We start from the raw sequence: 19,597 nt of genomic DNA on the forward strand, positions 1-19,597 counted from the left end.
AAGGATTTGACATAATCTCTATCAGACAAGCTGAGATAGGTCAAAGTGTTTATTTAGCACTCCTCTCCGCAAACGTCAGCGTTGGCCCTAGAGTACCTACAGGAGACTGACCTGCTCCGGGCTGTACTGCGCAGCCGCGGGTTCTCTCGGAGCACGCTCCTGACGCCCCGCCCCGAATGCGAGTCCCGCAAGCGCACATCGCTTTCTCTCAGACGCACCCCCGGAAACACTGGCAGTTTTAGGGGGCGGGACCGGTAAGCGTTTCCGGAGGCGGGAGGCGCAGGCTGAGGCGGTCGCGGCAGCTACGGCTTGAGCGGGCCCGGCGCCGGTGGCGGCGGAAAGTATCCCACCGGCGGGCTATGTGAGCGCCGAGCCCTTGGCAGGTATGGCAGAGTCAGGACAACGCGTAGCAAGGGGGCAGAAATGGAAACCGGAGAGGTTTGAAGGGTTCTCTGCAGGTTCCGGCGCGCTCACCGCTGACACCGCCAGGCCCATTGCGCCGACCGGGATGCTGAAGCCGCGCGCGGGACCGTTGGAGTCCCGGCGCCCCGGGTCCGACTCCTGCTGTCTCTGGCCAGCCCGGAGCTCGTGCAGCGACACCGAGGCCCCCGAGGCGACCTCTCGTCCAAGGTCACCCTCCGGTGACGGACCTCGGCGGGCCAGAGCGCTTAGAGATCCCGCCACCCCTTCTTCCCCCCGTCAGACCGCCCCTCCGGCCTTTCGGGGGCGCGGAGTGGGCGCGGCTTGGCGACCTCTCGGTTGAGTCAAAGCCAGGAGAAAAACTGCGCTTGGGACTTGGCTGATATGGTCTCTGTTTACCTCTGCGTTTCACGTCTCTTGCTGTCTGTGTCACCTGTCATCACCTGCCCTTTATGCCTATTAACTCGGCCTCGGTCAGCTTTGTGTTTCTCTCGAACCCATCTCCTAGTATCTGGATCCTGTCTTCATTTCTGTTTCCACCTTCTGTGTCCCTTGACCCTGTGTTTCCCTCTTAGTCTACTCTGATTCACGGCCTTCCTGTCGGTCCAGCTCTTTACTCATTCTGTGCTTCTCTGCCAGTCGTATGTCTTTCTCTCTTGTTTCTGCCTCTCCTCACTGGGTTTCTCTGGGCGGGGCGGCCTGCCCGGACCTCTGAGCCATGGCAGGTGACTCATGACCCTGTGAAGCTTCCTACACTGGTGACATGATCAGCGACTAGACTGCAGTCTGACCTCAGCTCTGACAGGTGTCGCCCAAACGGTCAGGGTGTAGGCGCTCCTGGAGGACAGAAGGCCATCTGCAGGCCAAAGTAGCTTGATGAATCCTTGCTTTTTCTTACCCATGGTTTTTCAGAACTGCCGACTCTACTTCCCTTTGCTCCATTCACGTGGCTTCCAGGGTTCTAAGGAGCCTGCTCTCTGAGTTACCACTGCTTAACCAGGCCTGTGTACAGGCTGAGGAAGGGTCTGTCAGAGATCCTCTGCCCGTTGGGGCTCGTGGGGCAGTAGCAGGATTTCTGGGAGAGCTGTATGCTTAGTTTGAAAATCGTGTCACTATGTACAGTTAAATTGTGAGAAACCTAGTCGCTTGGCATTCATTCTTTGCTCTACAAAAGTATTCAGTGGAGAAGTAAGCTGGACCCAAAAGAACAAATATTGAATGAGTCCACTTATATGAGGTATCTAGAATAGGCAGATTCATGGAGACAGAAAGTGGAGTATAGTTTTGCCAGGGGCTGAGGGTGTTGGCAAAATCTTGGCTCTCTGCGCACCAGTGCCCAACAGAAATACAGAGTCATGGAAGAGAAGGAAAGAGTGGCTTTACTGCTTTGCCAGGCAAACGGGGAACAGAGTAGGCTAGCGCCTCAAGAGCTGTGCCCCACTCCCAGGTGAATAGAGAGAGGTTATATAGTCAGACTGGAATGTGTGATAGGATTAAGGCAGTAACAGTCTTGCATTCTTCTGCAAAGTTTCAAAAGGGTGGGATTGCTGACAAGATGCATGTGCAGGGTCTTAGGTGGGCTTCCCAGGTGGCACAGTGGTAAAGAATCCACCTGCCAATGCAGGAGACTCAAGAGACTTGGGTTCAGTCCCCAGGTTGGGAAGATTCCCCTGGGGTATAAATAGCAAGCTTCTCAAGTATTCTTGCCTGGAAAATCCAATGGACAGAGGAGCCTAGTGGGCTCTATTCTGCAGGGTCACTGAGCACGAACACAGGGTCTTGGGTTCATTCTCCTAATCTTGATGAGCCTCTCTGGTCCCTTTAATCTTACCTCAGGTGATTTCTTGGCTGCTCCTCCCTTGATTAGCAACTTTTCTGCCCTTTGGAACTACGAGAACGTTGTGGAGGCTGGAGTCTTGCGTATGAGAAATGGAGGACAAAAAAACCTCAGTGTCCTGGAGCCCCACAGGGCCCTGCTCAACATCAAGGGGGAGGAGAGGATGGAAAATTATTATTTAATGGATACAGGGTTTTAGTTTGGGATGATGAAAAAATTCTTCAAACAGATAATGGTGGTGGTTGCGCAACTGCATAAATGTACTTAATGCCACTAATTGTAAACTTTAAATGGTTACAGTGGTAAATTTTATGTTAAGTATATTTTACCACAGTACCAAAAAGAAAGTTGTTGAATGTAGATTCCTGAAACTAACAAGCTCTTTGAAAACGTGATTTAAAAAATTCCATTCTGTAGCTTTTAGAAACATTTAGTTGAACTGACGTTTCTTGATGCCTGCTCTCCACAGCCAAGGTCCTTAGAAAAGGAGTTTGGTTAAAAGAATGTAGTTAAAAATTTCTACTTTTAGCACCCTGACTCTCCCTCTGTATTCACTGGGTTCAGTGCAGAAATCTGCTGCTTAAGCAGGAAACTAGAGGATGGTTTTACTTTTCACTTGAAGAAAAATAGTCCTTTTATTATAATAATGAAAAATTATGTGTTATGTGTTTTCTGGTGGGAGAGGCCTTTGTTTTATGTTTTCTTATCTAAGCTGTCAGTTTGTAAGCTAGTTTATCAAGCTTTCTTATAAGATGTAGCAGCCAAATTACTGCCATATTGAATCCCTTGATATCATTGGTTATTTTATGTACCACCAAAGGAAGAGAAAGCTTTGGCAATTAAACTTCTGCTTTGTGCATGCTAAGTCACTTCAGTAGTGTCTCACTGACCCCATGGACTGTAACCTGCCAGGCTCCTCAGTCCTTGGGATTTCCCAGACAAGAATACTGGAGTAGGTAGCCTTTTCCTCCTCCAGGGGATCTTCCCCACCCAGGGATCAAACCTCCGATTCCTGAGTCTTCTGCTTTGACAGGCAGATTCTTTACCAACTACACCACCTGGGAAGCCCAATTAAGCTGTTACATATGCTTTTTTACATGTTTAAACTTATTTAGATATTTTAAAGTTATATTCTAGTACATTTGTAAAAAGAAGAAAAGTGAAACAAACTGATTAAAATGTTCATTAACCTCCTTACTATTCCTACTCTTCTGAATACTTTTCAGTTCAGAGTTACACCTGTGCTTTTCCACAGTTTGTCCTGTGTGTCGTCAGAAGCATTGGTGAGGCTCTCAGGAAAGCTCTAGTACTGTTTAAGCAGAGACAACTGTTATAACTTCCACCTGGCCATCACATCCTGATTTCAGAAATTTGAAAATGTGCCTCTTATAATCAATTGACTATAGCTCTATATTAGTTTCAGGAACTTTTCCGTTTTACCTTTTTATGTTTGCAGTTAAAATACAAAGAGATTTTTGTCTCATTTGTAACATATTGAGGGGAAAAAAAACTTTTGTTGTGTATGTTGTAGAACATACAAAACAGCAAGTGCTATTTCTTCCTTCTGCTTTCTTGGTTCAGCTTCTTATCCTGAATTCTAATGAATATGAGAGTGCAGTTAAAAAACATGTCCTTGGCTTTACTGTAATGTTAATGGCAGGATGAGATGGTGGATGGCATCATCAACTCAATGGACATGAGTTTGAGCAAACTCCAGGAGATGGTGAAGGACCAGGAATCCTGGTGTGCTGCAGGCCATGGGTTCGAAAAGAGACACAACTGAGCTGAACGACTGAACAACAACAACAGCAATAGCAGGATGACTGATAAGTGGAGAGTTAGTGGTTAGAACAATAACTTCTCTTTTGAATCACAAAGAATTTTCCACACTGGATCATTTGCCCTGAAGTTTCAAGTAAAACATTCAGCTGTGGCAGGAATCAAACTTCATAAAGTAGGTAGCTTGTTTTTTAAAAATCCTAGAATAGGTTTTACCAAGTGCTCTGGCTGTGTGTGCGCAGTTGCTCAGTTGTGTCTGACTATAACCCTTTGGACTGGAGTCTGCCAGGCTCCTCTGTCTGTGGGATTTTTTAGGCAAGAATACTGGAATGGGTTGCCATTTCCTTCTCCGGGGATCTTCCTGACCGGAGGACTGAACCTGGGTCTCCTGCATTGCAGGCAGATTCTTTACCCACTGAGCCATCAGGTTGCAGGGGGTTGCGGGGGCGCGGATGAGCAGTGTGTTCCAGTTAGAAAATATAGGTATATTTGATTGATAATGGTCTAGAGAACAAAAAATACTTTTGCACAGAGTAGTTTAATTCTGCAAAATTACATAGGTATTTTGAGAGAGGTATCTACTGAGAGTTCCAGAAAAACATCTACTTCTGCTTTTTTGACTATGCCAAATCCTTTGACTGTGTGGATCACAGCAAACTGGAAAATTCTTCAAGAGATGGGAATACCAAATCACCTGAGCTGCCTCCTGAGAAATCTGTATGCAGGTCAAGAAGCAACAGTTAGAAGTGGACATGGAACAACAGACTGGTTCCAAATCGGGAAAGGAGTATGTCAAGGCTGTATATTGTCACCCTGCTTATTTAACTTATATGCAGAGTACATCATATGAAATACTGGGCTGGAGGAAGCACAAGCTGGAATCAAGATTGCTGGAAGAAATATTAATCACCTCAGATGTACAGATGACACCCTTACGGCAGAAAGTGAAGAAGAACTAAAGAGCCTCTTGATGAAAGTCTGTTGATGAAAGAGGAGAGTGAAAAAGTTGACTTAAAGTTCAGCATTCAGAAAACTAAGATCATGGCATCTGGTCCCATCACTTCATGGCAAATAGATGGGAAACAGTAGAAACAGTGACAGACTTTATTTTGGGGGGCTCTAAAATCACTGCAGATGGTGACTGCAGCCCTGAAATTAAAAGACACTTGCTCCTTGGAAGAAAAGTTATGACCAACCTAGATGGCTTATTAAAAAGTAGAGATACTACTTTGCCAACAAAAGTCTGTCTAGTCAAAGCTATGGTTTTTCCAGTAGTTATGTATGGATGTGAGATTTGGATTATAAAGCTGAGTGCTGAAGAATTGATGCTTTTGAACTGTGGTGTTGGAGAAGATTCTTGAGTCCATTGGACTGCAAGGAGATGAAACCAGTCCATCCTAAAGGAAATCAGTCCTGAAGATTCATTGGAAGGACTGATGCTGAGCTGAAACTCCAATACTTTGGCCACCTGATGTGCAAAGCTGACTCATTTGAAGAGACCCTGATGCTGGGAAAGGTTGAAGGCGGGAGGAGAAGGAGATGAAAGAGGATGAGATGGTTGGATGTCATCACCGAGTCAATGGACATGGGTTTGGGTAGACTGCGGGAGTTGGTGATGGAGAGGGAGGCCTGGCGTGCTGCAGACCATGGGGTTGCAAAGAGTCGGACATGACTGAGCGACTGAACTGCACTGAACCATGGTGATACAAGATGTTAACATTTAAAGAAAGCTGAGTGACAGTCATGGAGGAACTCAACACTTTTTGTAACTTTTCTATAAATCTAAACTTATTCAAAAATTAAAACTTTATTTAAAAAATGCAAAGGCAGTAGCTCAGAAGGTAGAAAAGCTGATATAACAGAAAATATCAGTCATGATTACTTTTCTTTGCCACTCACCCACAGATACAATTTTATTAGCAAGACACTGGTACACAGTGAATGGCACCAGCATCTCTCACATTTTTAATGTGATTTTTCTTTTCAGAAAGCACTGTGATTTTAGTTTGAAACAAAACTAAGAAATGGGTTCCTCTTTGTCATTTATTCTTACTGTCTTTTGATGGTCATGGCATAAAGAATTTTAGCCCAGGAATGCATCTTTTCTTTAGGTAAGCTATAAACTTGCTAAAAATACAGTTTTTAAAATTATTTACTAAAATGGTTTCTTTTTCAGTAATTTTTTACTGAAATAATAATGTAATTGTATTTACATTAGACCAGAAGGTTCTTTTACTTCTGAGGAGTAGATACTGCGCATTTTAAGGCCAATCATTGCCATTCTTTGTTAGAGAATTTAACTTCCAAGAAACTTCTCTAAGTGACATTTTTTTTTCACTTAGAAAAATATTAGATTTGGAATTACATTTCTATTTGAATCCTAACATACCACTTCTGAGATATGTGACCTGGGACAGATCTTTTAACCTTTCTGAGCTTCAGTTTAACTCATGAGTGTGATGGTATAAAGGCTATTGCCACCCCTGAGTTTACATAGTCTGTTTAGTGAACTGTAAAGCATTTGGCTAAAGTATTTGAGTAGGCATGGGGTGTTGGTATTTTTGTACATTTGTGCCAGACTAGAGATTTACTAAAGTAACATTTACTGTGTTTAAATGTGCTCTCTACAGTAAGCATGCAAATTACCATGCACTCTGATTAAGAAATCTCTGGAGGGCTTCAAGAAGAGTCACTGGTGGGTCACCTTCCCTATTATACTGTTGTCTTGTGTGTTTTTAGGATATGGAATTGGTGTTTAAACAGTATATAAAGCTTGACATACAATTCCTCAGCTAAATAATAGATGTAGGCTACAATTAAACTCATCAGAGTTGGAAAGGGTCTTGTAGGTCATCTAGTTCATATTTACCCTTTGTCCTCTGCTCTTAAAAAGCCAGATTAGAACTTCCCTAGTGGTCTAGCGGTTAAGACTGTGAGCCTCCACTGCAGAGTCTTCAGGTTTGATCCCTGGTCAAACCTCACATGCCACGGGATATGGTCAAAAAAATTAAAAAAAAAAAGAAAAGCCAGATTATTTTAGGGAACAATGGAGGGAGTTAGCTAGGATTGGTGTGTTTGTTTTAGAACTGCTACTATTGGATTTAAAAAAAAATGTATACAAGGTGACATAAAATTGCTAGTACTTCATTAAGTCTGAAGATGGCGAGTAATTTGCTCTGATTGCATTGCACACTGTAGACTGTTTTGGTTATTTGTGAAAATATTCATCTTTACCTTTCATACTGCCTCATCTCTCAGACTATTGGGTCTGAGCCGGTGTTTTGAATTTAAGTTCCAGCTTCATCACTTACTGGTTGTATAACCTTAGGTACATAGTTTAGCCTCTCGTCTATTTTTTATTCTTTACAATAGGAGTAAAAAATATCTTATCAAGTGATTTTTTTATGAGGATTAATTTATGAGAATATATAAAGTGCTTTACATAGATCTGTTACGATACATTCATTAAATAAATGGTCCATGCTATTACCTGTCCTACTAATTATGACATTGTCCTGCTTACCCAGTGGGATTGGTAACTAGTTTACCTTGCATGCATGCTAAGTCACTTCAGTCGTGTCCGACTCTTTTCAACTGTATGAAGTGTAGCCCACCAGGCCCCTCTGTCCATGGGATTCTCCAGGCAAGAATACTGAATGAAGTGGGTTGCCATGCCCTCCTCCAGGGGATCTTCCCAACAAAGGGACTGAGCCCATATCTCTGTGTCTCCTGCATTGGCAGGTGGGTTCTTTACCACTAGCACCACCTGGGAAGCCCAACTAGTTTATCTTGCATTACTCTGTTTTTAAAAACTGCTTTATCATGACATAATTCATATGCAGTTTAGAGTTTTTTTTAGTATATTCAATGAGTCAAATACCCATCAAAGATTGAGGGCAGTAGGAGAAGAGGGCAACAAAGGATGAGATGGTTGGATGGTGTCACCGACTCAATGGACATGAGTTTGAGCAAACTCAGGGAGATAGTGAAGGACAGGGAAGCCTGGCTTGCTGTAGTCCATGGGGTCTCAAAGAGTCAGATATAACTTAGTGACTCAACACCACCACCACAATTTAATTTTAGAATTTTTGTCTCCCCTTTTAAACAAACCAATTAGCAGTCACTCCTTATTTCCTTGCCCTGTAGTTTCTTGCAACTGCTGACTTATTTTTGCCTCTGAAATTTGCTATTCTGGACATTTCATGTCAGTGGGGTCATACAAGATTTAGCCTTTTGTGTCTGACTTCTTTCACTTGGCATGATGTTTCAAGGTTTGGACTTCTGATATATATCAATACTTCATTTTTATTGCCAAAAGGATGTTATGATGCATGTAGTATGTAATAAAATGGAATAATATTCCATTGTATAGTTATACCATGTTCTATTCAGTCATCAGTTGAGGACATTTGGGTTATTTCCAATTTTTGGCCATTATGAATAATGCTGTTAGAGACATTCATGTATGTTTTCTGTGGACATCATGTTTTCGTTTTGGGTAGATACCAAAGAGTAGAATTGTTGAGTTATATGATAACCCTGTTTAACTTTTTGAGGAGCTACGGAACTGTTTTCTAAATTGGATGCACCATTTTACATTCCCACTATCAATGTTGCTGTTCAGCCGCCCAGTTGTGTCTGACTCGGCGACCCCGTGGACTGCAGCACATCAGTCCTCCCTGTCCTGCACCATCTCCCAGAGTTGGCTCAAGTTTGTGTTCATTGCACTGGTAATGCCATCCAGCCATCTCATCCTCTGACACCCTCTTTTACTTCTGCCCTCAATCTTTCCCAGTATTAGGGACTTTTCCAATGAGTCATCTGTTTGCATCAGATGACCAAAATACTGGAGCTTCAGCTTCAGCATCAGTCCTTCCAATGAATATTCAAAGTTGATCTCCCTTTAGATTGATTCGTTTGATCTCCTTGCTTTCCAAGGGACTTTCAGGAGTTTTCTCCAGCACCACAGTTCGAAGGCATCAATTCTTTGGTGTCTGCCTTTATGGTCCAGCTCTTACAACCATATCTGACCACTGGGAAGACCATAGCCTTGACTATACAGACCTTTGTTGACAGAGTAATGTCTCTGCTTTGCAATGCACTGCCTAGGTTTGTCATCGCTTTCCTGCCAAGAAGCAGTCATCTTCTGATTTCATGGCTGCAGTCACCGTCTGCAGTGATCTTGGAGCCCAAGAAGAGGAAATCTGTCACTCCTTTCACTTTTTCCCCTTCTATTTGCCATGCAGTAATGGGGCTCCGGGAGATGGTGATGGACAGGGAGGCCTGGCGTGCTGCGATTCATGGTGTCGCAAAGAGTCGGACATGACTGAGCGACTGAACTGAACTGAATGGGGCTGAGTGCCATGGTCTTAGTTTTTTTAATATTTAGTCTTAGCTCTTTCACTCTCCTCCTTCACCCTCATCAAGAGGCTCTTTAGTTCCTCTTTGCTTTCTGCCATTAGAGTGGTGTCATCCACATATCTGAGGTTGTTGATGTTTCTCCCGCCTATCTTGATTCTGGCTTGTAACTCGTCCAGCGGGGCATTTCTCATGATGGACTCAGCATATAGGTTAAACAAACAGGGTGACAGCAGACAGCTGTACTGCAGTGTATAAGGGTCCTAATCCTTCCATATCCTCTCTAACACTTGTTAGTGTCTGTCTTATCACAGCCATCCAAGTGGGTGAGAAGTGATAGCTCATTATAGTTTCAAATTGCATTTCCCTAATGAATAATGATACTGGACTTCTTTTGTGTGTCCTACTTGGGGAAATGTCTGTTCAAATCCTTGACCCATTTTTCAGTGGGTAGTCTTTTTATTATTGAATTTTAAGAGTTCTTTATGTATTCTGGAGTATGAAGTGGCAACCCACTCCAGTATTCTTGCCTGGAAATTTTTGTGGACAGAGAAGCCTGGTGGGCTACAGTCCATGGGATTGCGAAGAGTCAGATACCATACCACTACCACCACCGTATGTATTCTGTATACAAGTTGCTTGTAAGTTACCTGATTTGAGTATGTTTTCTCCCATGTTGTAAGTTATGTTTTCTTGATAGTATTATGTGTACTTTGGCCCACTCTTGTATCTTCCTGCCTACTGATTCAGTAGGTCCCATTGATTCTGTTTTCCATATTCATTGTTACTTTCATTGCCTCAAACCTAGACCATATTTACTGAAATCTTAGAATTGGCCTTTACTTTAGGCTTGCTCCTGCTTTAAGTCCATCTGTAAATTATCCTTTCTGAACATTTTTCACAGCATGTCACACAAAAGTTTTCAGTGCTGCCCCCAGTGCCCCATTTAAAGCTCAGACTCAGCCTTTAGCAGGGTAGTGCCAGTCATTCTTTTCAGATTTATCTCTCACTACCCCTGTCACTTGTAGAAGGAAGCACAGGCAGTGATGCCCATGCCGCCAGAGGTGGTCTTGAATGGAAGAAAGCTTTTAAGAGGGTCTTCTGGTGGTAATTTTACCATAAAATAAGTTCTTGCCCTCAGTGTGATGGTACCAGTAACTCAGTTTCTTCAGTGTGTCACACTCATAATACACTCAACCTACAAGAAATTAAAGCAAAATGCTGTCTGGTTTATAATTTTTCTTTTCTGTGTTAATAAGTGAGGAGTTATGTTTTTTCTTTGTCCATTTTTGATACTGTGGTTTTATAAAAAATACCAAGTTTTCTTATATCTTTGTTCCCTTTCCCCTTTCTTCCTCCTCTGAAACAGTTTATATAACATAGGAATTCGTTTTAAAGAATTTTCCCATAAAATATACTGGGCCTGGTGAGCTTTGGGCAGTCATTTGAATATGCTTTGTCATTTCTCCACAGTTACTTATCTCTTTAGGTGTGTCTATTCTTCTATGAAGTTGTTTTTTTTTTTTTTAATCAATGTGACATTGAAATTTATTAGGGGAAAATTGTCTTCTGTTTTAAAAAGTTTCTGTCGTGTGATTATATTTTGTTTCATTTCTTATTCCTAATTTTCTGAATTTGACATTGCTGGTTTTACATTATTTGTTGTTATTGCTCAGTCGCTAAGCTTTTCTTCTGCATTGTTAATTCTGTTGTTATACCCAGCCAGTGTTTGTTTGTCTTTTAATTTATAGTTCAATTTTGGAGTTCCTGTGTGTTTGTTAGTTTTCCTGTGTACCTACCATGCTTAATTTTTGTGAACATATGAAATGTAGAATTTTCTACCAGTTGTAGAAGTCTGTCATTTCTGGGTCTGTTTCTGTTGATCAATTTTTTTTCTCTCTCTCCTTATTATGAATTATATTTTCCTTCTTTGCATGCCAGGTGATTTTTTTTTTTTTAATTGGATGCCATACACAAATTTTACCTTAGTGGGTTCTGGATTTTTTGTGTTGTATAAATATCCTTAAGCTTTGTTCTGAAACACATTTAAGTTACTAGGAAATATTTTGATCCTTTTGAGGCTTGTTTTTAGACTTTATTTAATGGAACCAGAATTGCATTTTGTCTGAAGCTAATTTGTTCCCACTGTTGAGGCAAGATTCTCCTAAATACTCAAGGTTTTACACTCGGAAGTTTTCTTCTATTAGCTACTTTGATTATTCCTTCTGCTCCATTCATTTTGTTCTTTCTTTCAAGGACTTTTAACTAGCCATATGTTGGAACTATATTCTCTGTTCTCCTGTTCTGTTATCTTCTACCTTGCTGTTATCCTATTTTTATCCTCCTCCTGCATAAACATTCCTCAGAGTGCTTCCACATTATTGATTCCATTTTTCTACTGCTTACCGCCTATTTAAATTTCTGCTCTCTTTTAGTTTCCTTATATCTTGTTCTTTTTGCATCATTCTACTGTTTTATCTTCCCTAAATTTTCATTCACAGAAATCACATTTTCACGCTTGTGGAAAACATCAGTTTAAAAAGGTATTCTAAACTGTACTCTTTGTTTACACTTTACTGTTTTCTTCTTTTTGGTTATTGTAGAATCTATTTACAGAATAAAACAGTGTTGGGAAACATTTTGTTCAGGTCTGAAAGTTTCCCCCCTTTTGGATAGATCATTTTGGATAGATCACTTTATACCTGAATGCTGTTATAGTCAACTGTTAGCTCTTTTGCTGGAGGATGGGTTGATGATATTGACATCAGTGTTATAACGAGTTAAAAAAAAAAACAAAAAACTAGGTTGAGACATTGTTAGGCAAACTTGAGCTCCATGCAATTTGTTCTGTGTTGGTGAAATTGTTTTACCAGGGGCCAACTTGTGTTTCTTTGGTCTAGCTGACAAAGGATGGGCTATGTCTTTGCTTCCTTCCTGGGGCTACTAATGAGGCCCACCCTTTCATATCAAGTCTTTAAAAATTTTCTGCTGAGGCAGTGTGCAACCTTTGGTACCCAGTGCAGCCATCTCTGAATGTTGCCAGAATGCAGGACCTTTCCTGTGGTCTGCCCTCTTTAACTGTGGGCCTTCCTGATGAACAGGTACCTGCTGGTCCTCTGTCAGGATTACTGCTGCCAGAATTGCCTGGTGTAGCAAGGGGAGTTGCCAGGGCAGGGTCTCCCTTTAGCCTGGCCCCATCTCCACTAGATCCTTAATTAAAATTTGTTGCATAAAGACAACTCTGATCCCTGCTTTTCAGGCTAATCTTTTTGTTTCTTATATTTTTTGGTTTGGATGTAGTAGATGGAAAGAATTATATGCTGCTTGCAAGTCTTCCTTTTAGCCTGGTGACCACCAAAATGTATAGTGACGATATATAACTTTAGAATACACCAGGTTCCCTCCTCTGAATTCCTCATGATTTGTAATCCTCTTACGGTGCTTATATCAGGCTTTGCATTGAGTAACAGGATTATATGCATGGGGTTTTTTGCATGTTTTTTTTAATCCCCCTACCAGATCATAAACTCTGGACAGTGACATTCCTTCATCGTCTTAGAAATCCCCCTCGTACTTTGCACATAGTGTTTTATGTTGTGGGGCGCTTGAAAATGTTCTTTTGCGGTGAGTTAATTACTTCTGTGAAACTCTTAACAATTGAAATGGCAACTACTATTATATAGACCTCAGTTGCCTGTGAGTTTGTAAATATTATTTGCTTCTGTGCTGTCATGTCCAACTCTTTGCGACCCCATGGACTGTAGCCTGCGAGGCTCCTCTGTCCGTGAAATTTTCTAGCAAGAATCCTGGAGCAGGTTGCTGTCTTGTACTCCAAGGGATCTTCCTTACCTGAGGATCAAACCCATGTCTTTGGCGTATCCTTCATTAGTAGGTGGATTCTTTACCACTGCGCTACCTGGAAAGTCCAGTATTGCTTATATAACAGGGAAACCTGTAGGAGAGATTTAGACTTTGCATGTTACAAGATAGGAGAATATGTAGAAGTGCCAGAATCATTCAAATTTAAGGGTAGAGGTCAAATACTTATTAAATTACAAAGATTATTACCATCTCGACAGAGTTAAAAAATAAAGTTACATGACCTTTTTCCAATTGTTTTTTAGTATGTGGTAAAAAATACATGTTATTCAATTTGCTACTTTAACCATTTTCAGGTTACTTATATTCCAGTATTGTGCCTGACGTGACTTATATTCTAGTATTATACAGTCAGCACCACTTTCTAGTTCCAAAATATTTTCATCACCCCAAATAGAAACTCTATCCATTAAGCAATAACCCCCCATTCCTTATTCACCCAAACCCGTGACAACCTCTAATCTACTTTCTCTGTATTTGTCTCTTCTAGATACTTCACAAAAGTAGAATTATACAACATTTGTACTTTGTTTCTGGCTTACCCTAACGTTTAGTATGTTTTAGTGTAATGTTTTCAGTGTTCATCCATGTTGTAGCATATATCAACTTCATTCCTTTCTGTTTGTGTTCTGTGTGTCTTCTCAATATAATTGACTTATAATGTTGAAGTCCTCTGTTTCCTTATAGAGCTTTTGTCCTGTTTTTCTAGATGCGTTGAAGTCTCCCCCTGTTAGTGTACATCTGTATGTTTCTCTCTTGAGTTCTGTTCATTTCTGCTTCATATAGATTTCTTTTGTTAGGTGCGTATATGTTTTTGTCATACATTCTTGAAAGTGAAACTTTTATCAGTGTATAATATCCATCTTCTTGTAACCTTTTTGACTTAAAATCTATTTTGTCTGATAGTGTTAATAATGTAGTCACCCCCCTCTCTTTCGGTTTCTCTTTGCGTTAGTCACCTTTTCCATTATTTTACTTTGAACATCTTTGTGCCTCTGTAACTGAAGTGAGTCTCTTATAAACAGGGTATAGACCGTGTTTTTTAACCTATTCTCCAAGTCTCTTGCCTTTTAACTGGAGAGCTTAATCTACTTCATTTGAAAAAAATTACTGATAAAGATGGATTTATCTCTGCTGTTTATTTCTAGCTATTTTCTGTGTATCTTATGTGTTTTTTGTTCCCCTTATTGCCTTTTAGGTTTTTGGTAAACATTTCTTGCATCTTCTCAACCTTTGCCTCCTTTCTTTTTCTGAGATCCTAAATCATATTCACTGTCATTGTTCTGCATTCTTTTTCTGGAAGGTTGCCTATCTCCACTTCTTTTACTTGTTTTTCTGGGATTTTGTCTTGTCCCTACATCTGGGACATAACTTTCTGCTTTTTCATACTGATTAACTTTCTGTAAAGTGGTTTTGTTCTAGTTGTGGGATTGTGGTTCTTGCTTCTTCTGTCTGTCCTCTGATGCAGCAGGGTAAGAGGTTTGTGTAAGCTTCCTGATTGGAGGGACTGGTGGTGGGAAAAACTGGGTCTCCCTCCAGTGGGCAGGACCTTGCTCAGTAAAGCTTTAATCCAGTTATCTGCTGATGGGTGGGGTTGTGCTCTCTCCCTGGTAGTTTTTGGGCCTAAGGCGACCCAGCCCTCTGGGCTCTGGGCTGTATGGTCAGGGTAATGGCAAACTTCCAAAAGAGTTTACGCCAAAGAAGACCTTCCCAGACAGCTGCTGCCGTCCCCCCATCCCTGTGGTGAGCCCCTGCTGACCCACACCTCCCCTGGAGACCCTCCAACACTAGCAGATCGTTTCAGATCAGTTTCCTTGGAGTCACTGCTCCTTTCCTCTGAGGCTTGGTGTACGCAAGGTTTTGTTTGTGCCCTCCAAGACTGGAGTCTGTTTCCCCCAGTCCTGTGGAAGTCTTGTCATCAAATCCTGCTGGCCGTCAAGGTCAGATTCCCTGGGGATCCCCAGTCCCTTTGTCGAGTCCCCAGGCTGGGAAGCCTGACAGTGGGGTTTAGAACCTTCACAACAGTGGAAGAACTTCTTTGGTATTACTGTTCTCCAGTTTGTGGATCACCCACCCAGCAGGTATGGGATTAGATGTTATTGTAATTGTGCCCCTCCTACGGTTTTGCTTCTTTCTCTTTGGACGTGGAGTATCTTTTTTAGTGGGCCCCAGCGTCCTCCTGTCAATGGTTGTTCAACAGCTAGTTGTGATTTTGGTGCTCTTGCAGGAGGAGATGAGTGCACTCCTTCTACTCCACCATCTTGAACCCCCCCTTATTGCCTTTTAATTGAGATTTTTGTTTTATATATTGTTTAGATTCCCTTCTTTCCTTTTTATGTATATTTTTAGTTATTAGTAGTTATCTTGAGGTTTACAATTAACATCTTAAAACTTATAACAAGCTATTATCAGTAGTATATTAAAAAACAGAGATATTACTTTGCCGACAAAGGTCTGTCTAGTTAAAGCTATGGTTTTTCCAGTAGTCATGTATGGATGTGAGAGTTGGACCATAAAGAAAGCTGAGCGCCGAAGAATTGATTCTTTTGAACTGTGGTATTGGAGAAGACTCTTAAGAGTCCCTTGGACTCCAAGGGACTTGGACTGCAAACCAGTCAATCCTAAAGGAAATCTGTCCTGAATATTCACTGGAAGGACTGATGCTGAAGCACCAGTACTTGGGCCACCTGATGTGAAGAACTGACTCATTGGAAAAGACCTTGATGCTGGAAAAGATTGAAGACAGGAGAAGGGGACGACAGAGAATAAGTTGATTGGATGGCATCACCAACTCGATGGACATGAGTTTGAGCAAACTCCGGGAGTTGGTGATGGACAGGGAGGCTTGGCGTGCTGCAGTCCATGGGTTTGCAAAGAGTCGGACACGACTGAGCAGCTGAACGGACTGACTGATCGGTAATATGTGAAAACTCTACTCCTATGCATCTTCATCCCTCCCTCTTCATATTGTTGTTGCCACTGATTACATCTTAATACAGCAGTCCCCAACCTTTTTGGCAGCAGGGACCTTTTTCATGGAAGACAGTTTTTCCACAGAGCAGGGCTGGAGGGGTGGTTTCAGGATGATTCAAGTGCATTACATTTATTGTACACTTTATTTCTAATCCAGTGCCACTTCTGAACTAACAGGAGGTACTGGTCTGCAGCCTGGAGGTTGGGGACCCCTGTCTTAATACATTGTGTGCCCAATAACATAGACTTATTGTTTTATTCATTTGCCTTTTAAATCATTCAGGAAAACGGAGTTGTAAACCAAAAGTGTAATAATATCGGCTCTTACATTTACCTATGCCATTACTTTTACTGGTAGCCTATTCGTTCATATGCTTTGAATTACTATCAAGTGTTCTTTTATCTCAGCCTGAAGGACACCTTTATCATTTATAGAGGAAGCCTACTAGTAGCAAACACCCTTCGCTTTTGTTTATCTGGGAGTGTCGTAATTTCTCTCTCTTTTTAAAAAAATATTTACTTATTTGGCTGTGTCAGGTCTTAGGTGCGGTGTGCAAACTCGTAGTTGCAGTATGTGAACTCTTAGTTGTAGCCTGTAAAATCTAGTTTCCTGACTAAGGATCAAACCCAGGCTGCCTGTGTTGAGAGTGCAGTTTTAGCCGTTGGGTCTCCTTCATTCTTGAAAGGATAGTTTTGCAGATATGAAATTCCTGGTTGACAGATCTTTCTTGTAGCACTTTAAATATGTCGTGTGCTGCCTTCTGAGCACCATGGTTTTTGATTAGCAGTTAACTGTTAGTCTTACTGAAAGTAAAAGTGTTAGTCACTCAGTTGTGTGTCTGACTCTGTGACCCCATAGGGTGTAGCCTGCCAGGCTCCTCTGTCCATTCAGTTCTCCAAGGCAAGAATACTGTAGTATTGCCATTCCCTTCTCCAGGGGATCTTCCTGACCCAGGGGTTGGAACCCGGGTCTCCTGCGTTGCATGCATATTCTTTACTGTCTGAGATACCAGGGAAGTCCAAGTCTTACCGAGGATCCCTTTTAGGTGATGAGTGGCTTGTTTCTTGCTGCTTTCACGATTCTCCATTGTCTCTTACTTTCCACTGAGAAATGGAATATTTCCCGCCATATCAGTAAACAAGGACGTCATAGTTAATAGCAGTTTCAGCCACCAGGATGGTGAACTGGTGAGCAGTGAGGGAACTCAGGATGTGAAAATGCAGGATACTGGCCCCAGATAGATGGCACGCATATCAGAGGAATGATTTCAGTGAGCCCAGACTCTTTTGTCTTCCCACACATAGAAAAATGCGAAATTCCTTAGCCTGACATATTTGGTTTTCTTTAATTATCAATACTCTTTTGACTTTCCCAAATACCTTTCCTTTGTTGGAAACCTTCCTATATGTCCTCCCTCTCTTGCCTCCTCAGAGCAGTTTCTCAGAGCTATCTGAAACACTGTTTCCAGGGCTGCAGTCCTCATTTTGCCCCAAATAAAACTTAACTTGCAGCTCTCACATTGTGCACAAAGTTTTTTTTCCAACCCCACTATTTGACTTACAATGTATCTTATGTGGATCTCTCTATCTACTTGGAGTTTGTTAAACTTCTTGGATGTGTACCCTTTATGTCTTATCAAATTCAGGAAAATATATCATTTCTATTCTTTTTTCTGCTTCTGAGACTGATTTGCATGTTGGTATATTTGGTTTTCCATAGTACCGCAGATTGTGTTTCTTTTTCTTTGTTCCTAATACTCCTCAGACTGGATATTTCAATTGCTTTACATTTGAGTTTGATGAAGTTTTTTCCTTTTGCCTGCTTAAATCTGCCATTGAACTCCTCTTATGAATTTTTAATTTTAACTTGTATCTGTTTCCTTGGTCTGCCATAATAAAATACCACAGGCCAGGTGGCTTAAGCAATGAGAAGTTATTTTTTTCACAGTGTCAGAGGCTTGAAGTCTGAGAGCAAAATGCTGGCAGATTTGGTTTCTCCTGAGGCCCTTCTCTTTGGCTTGCAAGTGCCCCCTTTTCATTGTGTGTTCACATTGCACACATGCCTGATGTCTCTGTCCAAATTTCATTTCTTTTAAGAACACTAGTCATCTTGGATTAGGTCCCACCCAAACAGCCTCCTTTTAACTTTACCTTTTTAAAGGCCCTAAATCCAAATATAGTCACATTCTGGAGTACTGAGGGCTAGGGCTTTAACATCGGGGAATTGGAAGGATGCAATTTAGCCCATAATGCAGCTGTTAAAATTTCCAGCTCCAGAATTTCTATTTGATTGCTTTTTACAATTTCGATCTCTTTATTGACATTGTTCTCCTGATTTTCTTGAACTCTTTGTCCATAGTTTTCTTTAACAGTTTGAGCAGGTCCACAGCAGTTGACTTGAACAGATCTAACTAGCTCTTAACAATATCTGGTATTCCTCAAGGATAGTTTCTAATTTTTTTTCCCCTGTGAATGTACCTTTTTTTCCTTTTTGTGTGTGTATTTTGTGTATTTCTGTGTAATTTTTGGTTCAGAACTGGATATTTTTAGTATTCTAATGGGATAGCTCTTGAAATCAGATTCTTCCCTTCCTAGGGGATTTTTTTGTTTATTTCTTGTTGATGGCTGCTGGGGTCTATATGGTGGTTTTTTCCAAACTGTTTTGCAAAGTCTGTACTCCTTGTTGCATATAGTCCCTGAAGTTTCTGTTGCTTTAGCTATGTGGTAGGCTGTGTCCTGACAGAGATTTCCTTAAGTGTTTGGGCCCAGGAAATAGCGGGAAAGGTGTGTGTATTTTAAAATCTTATGATGGATGCTACTGGGGAAACCACGCAGCCCGAGACAAAGCTGCATGGATCCGCCAGACTGGCCAAGATGCAAAAACCCCAATTTTTGAAGAACACCGTTCTTCTACCCTGGCATCAGCTAGGCACTCTTGGAAACTGGGCCACTGTCTTACAGATTGTGGCAGGAGGAAATGGCAACTTGCTCCAGTATTCTTGCCTGGAAAATTCCATGGACAGAGGAGCCTGGTGGACTATATACATGGGACCGCAAAGTTGGACACAGCTGAAGCGACAAAGCATGGACACTCACTCTCTTAACAAGGTTTAACAGCCCCTTCTTTGATCAGGCATTGCTGTGGTTGCTGTTAAGTGTCTGATCAGATTCCAGAGTTCTGAAACGGTTGATTTTGATCATCTTAACAGTTTACTGATTGTTTTGGTGGAGGGACTGACACCTAGAGCTTCCTACTCCATTTTCTCTAACATCACTTATGGCATCTTTTTGTAGAACTGTTTTTAAGTCTTATCTCAGTCACATAAAATTTCACAGCAAATATTTTAAATC

The 19,597-nt window shown here is 41.5% G+C and overlaps 1 protein-coding gene across 4 annotated transcripts in view; it reads left to right on the forward strand.

Moving 5' to 3' along the window:
• Window positions 1–263: 263 nt before the first annotated feature.
• ZBTB43 (zinc finger and BTB domain containing 43) overlaps window positions 264–19,597 on the forward strand; it is a 28,787-nt gene continuing 9,453 nt past the window's right edge. For 2 of the 4 annotated variants that reach the window (XM_024998478.2, XM_024998479.2), the window contains exon 1: window positions 777–16,189. The gene's annotated coding sequence lies outside the window, so the exon portion shown is untranslated. 4 annotated transcript variants of the gene reach the window in all.

The sequence above is a fragment of the Bos taurus genome, chromosome 11, assembly GCF_002263795.3.
Source record: "Bos taurus isolate L1 Dominette 01449 registration number 42190680 breed Hereford chromosome 11, ARS-UCD2.0, whole genome shotgun sequence".
NCBI lineage: Eukaryota > Metazoa > Chordata > Mammalia > Artiodactyla > Bovidae > Bos > Bos taurus.